The sequence below is a fragment of the Lepeophtheirus salmonis genome, chromosome Z, assembly GCF_016086655.4.
Source record: "Lepeophtheirus salmonis chromosome Z, UVic_Lsal_1.4, whole genome shotgun sequence".
NCBI classification, from domain to species: domain Eukaryota; kingdom Metazoa; phylum Arthropoda; class Copepoda; order Siphonostomatoida; family Caligidae; genus Lepeophtheirus; species Lepeophtheirus salmonis.
The window spans coordinates 6,205,531-6,210,495 of NC_092584.1; the positions used below are offsets into that span (position 1 = coordinate 6,205,531).

General features: G+C 29.9%; 1 long non-coding RNA gene across 1 annotated transcript; it reads left to right on the forward strand.

The window, feature by feature from the left end:
* Nucleotides 1-2,645: 2,645 nt before the first annotated feature.
* On the forward strand, nucleotides 2,646-4,520 carry LOC121130357 (uncharacterized). Its single transcript, XR_005868702.2, has 3 exons — nucleotides 2,646-2,783; nucleotides 2,843-3,400; nucleotides 3,497-4,520. It is a non-coding gene; the product is annotated as an uncharacterized lncRNA (long non-coding RNA).
* Nucleotides 4,521-4,965: the final 445 nt, after the last annotated feature.

Consider the following 4,965-nt stretch of genomic DNA (forward strand, 5'->3'; position numbering starts at 1 on the left):
GTACAATAGATGTCATCTGCCAAAATGCAGACAAGAAGTTATTCTTTAAGAACCTCCCAAAACAACCGAGAGAGCTGGAAACGGTTTCCATCAACGAGGACATTATAATATTTCCTGATATGGATCACAAATTGATTCTGAATACAGAGATCAGCAAAGTAGCATATTCCGCTTACTCCTTGGCATCTGAAATTTAATTCTCAAGTTATAAAATCTCCTGTTGCGTGTTTTATCACTACTAAGGAATATGGAAGGAGCTTAGATCTTCCTCAAACATGGTACGCTCTTTGAAAGGTATAAATGAAGGTCGGAAGTTCACCTCACAATTTCAGATATCAACTAGGTTGATTAGTTTTTCTCAAGATTGTAAAGACTTATAACGATGTTAAACACGCCTTTGTTTCCTTTTTGAAAATTGTAAAGGATTTTACATTACTTAATTCAAAGTATATTTTAGATTTTGAGCCAAGATATTCAAAGTTTTTGTGCTATTGGATATTCCTTCTAACATAAAGCAGATCCCCGATGAGGAAAAAGCTATCGGTGGGGCTGTCAGTAATTGTAAAGCTTTATTGCTCAACAGCTCACAGAAGATAGGGGGATTGACCAAAGAAATATAAGACTCTCTTAATATCGGCTTCAGCAAAATTCACCGCTTTATCCCTGAGGATTTCCCGGTCGCAAGAATCGTCGTGGAATTATGCCGCTGAATTAATTAGATATTTTCTTTCGATATCACTTCTGTATGAATGTACTTTTAGATTGATTATTCGGCGGTATAAGAAGTTAGGAAAGAAAATACGGATTAAGTTGGTTTTTTCTTTTCCTGTTTTATTTATTGGAGTTGTTTTAATGGTTTTTTTTGTTGGGTACATTGGATAAGAGTATTTGATTGTTTTGAGTTTTTTTGGATCTATTAAAAGGAAATAAATTTTTAACTATAATTTTTAAATAATGTCTTCATACAAACACAGATTTCCTTCATGTGTTTATTTTTATTTCTATACTTCTAAAAATTTATAAATAAAAAAAACTTCCGGTTGAGAAAAAAAAAAACCTTTGTAGATGATTAGGATTATGTATTTTCGTTTTAAAATAATTTTGTAGAGCATAATTATGATTCAAATACTACAAACTATTGTTTTAATTGATAGTTTATGTTTCTTGCTTATTCTAAAGAAAAATACAGAGCTCTGTCCGAAAGTATGCCTTTTATTAAATTACATTTGATGAATCTTTGTCATCAAAAGACGTGATATAACAATGAACTCCACAAATGATGAAAAAACGCATATATATAATTTTATACGAATCAGAATTTTCAAAATTAGAATAATTGACGCCACGCCACGCCTCTTTCCTTTTTAAGTCTCATTAGGTGGAACTACAAAGTCACGAACGCGATTTCTGTGAGGAACGGCTTACTTTTTTTTTAAAGAATAGAAACCGAGTTAATAAATTATATTATATAATACCTGATTCAAATTACTAATTTTTTTTTAAATCCTTAGTTATTCTCAAAAATTAAATTTAAAAAAAAAAAAAAAATCAAAGCCTATCGTAAAAATAAAAAAAATTAACATATAATATTTATTAGAAATTTTTTTATAAATGTTACACGCTTTTAGAAATAAATTACAAAAACCTTAGTTACTCAAAATTAATTAATTTTTTGGAAAAAAAAAATGGAAAGCAATAGCAATTCTCAAGATATTTAAAAAAAAAAAAAAAAAAATTAGATATTTGAATTTTTATCCAAATTATATAATATTTGAATTAAAAAAAAAAAAAAAATACAGCTTTTGAATAAAAATCAAATATTAAATAATTTGGATTTTTTTTTTTTTTAAATTCAAATATATATTTGGATAAAAATTCAAATATTTAATTAAAAAAATCAAAAAAATCAAATATCTAATATTTTAGAAAAAATTACACAAATCCTTAGTTACTTACAATTAATTAAATTTTTCGAAGAAAAAAAAAATGAAAAGCAATAGCAATTCTCGAAATATTAAATTTTTGGAAAAAAAAATTTAAAAATTTATACCAGTTGACTAAAAATTAGTTTTTTCTTAAAAAAAGTTTCAAATATTATATAGTCTGGAAAAAAAATTCAAAATTTAATTTTAATTTTAAAAATTTTTGAAACAAAAAACTTATTAATTTTTTAGGAATTTTTTTTTTTAAATCCATAGTTATTTACAAAAAATTAAATTTTGAAATATTAAAGTAAAATTAATATTTTAGAAAGAAAAATCCAAATATTAAACTTTCTTGTAAAAGGCAAAAATTTCTTCATTTAGGAGGGGGCTCCAGCCCACCCCCTGGAGTTACCCCTAGTTATCCGATTCTATGGGGGATCTTCCTTAGAACATGTACGGAGCCTTCTATCTAAGTACATGCGTATAACGATTTATCTATATTATAATCTGGGTAGACGTATATCAATTAATAACAATAAACATATTGTATATACAAACAACCACATTACAATCTACCTTCTCTTCAAATTGCAAACCAAATGTTAATACATCAGTATCTACTATACACTATCCTTTTTTTCCCTCTCTTTTTCCTTCGCCCGCATCATATATAAAAATAATCGTCAATTCTCAATGTAATCAATACATTCACTTGAAACATGAGTCTCATTTTTGTTTCTCTCGGAGTCTTCTTTTCGTGTGGGATTCAATAGGGTTTGATGAATTTTCTGTTGTCTTTACGATTTTTAGGACTACCTTATTCATCACATAAATACATCCATTTTTTAAGCGTATTTGGTAAGTTCCATTTTTTATTTTAATAATTCTACCATTCATATAACATAATTTTGTTGCAGGATTCTGTCTATCCAAACTCTACTTCCAATATCTAATCTGCATAAATCCCTAGTACCCGTGTCGTAATAACATTTGGATTTATTAATAACGTTGCGACATATATTTGGGACGTCATGAATTAATTTATTAAGTGCACTACTGTGTGCAGGGATTTTTGACCCTAGATTTTGTCCATGGCCTATTTGATTGGAAGAGTATCCGCACTCATGGGGTGTATTTCTATACTCCCCTAAAACCGTCTCTAAACTCATTCATATCGATTTTTTCCTGTTCCACAGTTAGACAGAAGTTTCTGCATATTTTTTACAACAGGCTCTTCTATTCCATTACTTTGAGGATTTGAAGGACTTGAAGGAGACGAAAATATGTCATTCTTTTGCAAAAATTCTTGGAACATATGGGACAAGAAGACTGTGCCTGGATTTGATCTCAGATTCTTCGGATATCCAAAGTTAACAAACCATTTTGAGAATGTCTCAATAATTATCTCCATATTTGGATATTTTTTGTATTCTTCAATTACCGTGTATCCGGATAATTGATTGCACACATACCAGGTAAAATTTTCTGATTAACATGAGCAAATCTGTAGACATGGATTCAAATATTAGTTTTGACAAGATTCACAATTTTGATTTCGTTATTCATTCCAGGCCAGAATATGGAATCTCTCGCTCTTCTTTTGGTTTTAGTCATTCCTTGGTGTGATAAACATAGTTTACCATGAATGTCATGAACGACGATCCGTGTTCATTTAAATACTAAAGCGTACTTAACAGCTAAGTCTTAGATTATATTTCTAAATAGTCTTACGTAATTATTTTCTACAATTCCTTTTCCTTTCAGATAATATTCTACTATTTGCACGAGTCTTCATTTTTTTTTCTCGCTATCCCTACTATCTCTTCAATTATTGGATCGACAAAACCAATATTGCGGATTTTATCTTATATGGTCGCTACTCTAATTATTACTAACATATCTCTTTATTCCATTGTCTAATTCTTCTTCTTCCCTTCCAGGAGCATCTACTGGAGCTCGTGACTAAGTATCTGCAATAATATGCTATTTTCATTTCTTCCATGATACTTTGAACTGGCAATGATGAAGGCACAGTCTAATTTTCTATACTTTGGCTTAAAGAATAGTTATTGAAGTTCATGTAGAGAGAATGATGACGACTTTGATGGGGCGTTGTCCACTGAGGTGGATATGACACTTTTTAATAGACCATTTGATGGCAAGGGCTTCTATTTTGATCATCGCATATCTTGACTTTATTTCAGTAATAAATCTCAAATCACATTAAAATAGTATTCATCTTTTCCATGACGTTGTAAATTGAATCCAAGACCATTGGTTCTTGATGCGTCTGTCTCTAAATGCGTTTCACTCAGCGAATCAAACAGTTCTAGGATTTGTGGCTTGAGTAAAATATATGTACTATTCTTCACGCCTGGAAGTAAACAAACTCTTATTTGAATTCATTTGTTTCTCTTCAACATCTAACTCAATGGTTAGGCCACTGTGCTCAATTTTGGAGTAAAAGATGTTAATTGATTGTCATACCCGTAAATGACCTCAGTGCTGTTCTGTTTACAGGAGTGGGAAATTTGCAAATAGCACTAATTTATTTTCGTTGACGGCAATTACATTCTTATTCATTTTGTATCCCAAAAAATCAAATTTATCTTTTGCATATTGAAATGTATGTAGACTTAATGTGATTCCAAAATTATTTGTATCTTTTTAGGATTCGGATTACACTCTTAATACGATTCTTAAGATTTTGGTCATCAACTGGGGTATACTCCACTAATTTATGAACATTTGGAATTCCGCTTAGTGTTATGTCACACCGACTATTGTACGCGTTTCCCATAGATCCCATATGTTTGATTAGGAATGCCATCTGCCCCATGTGTTATCCGATTCTATCATGGATATAGTCTTGGAATAATAAACAGGAACATTACCTGTAGGTAGATATGTATCACGTTTATCTATCTTAAAGTAATATATCCCGTATGGTGCTATGAAAGTTGTTAATTTCTGGTTTTTCTCTTCTAGGAGGAAATTTTTTATCAAATTTTGTGAAAAATTGGGACTTTGGATTGATTTC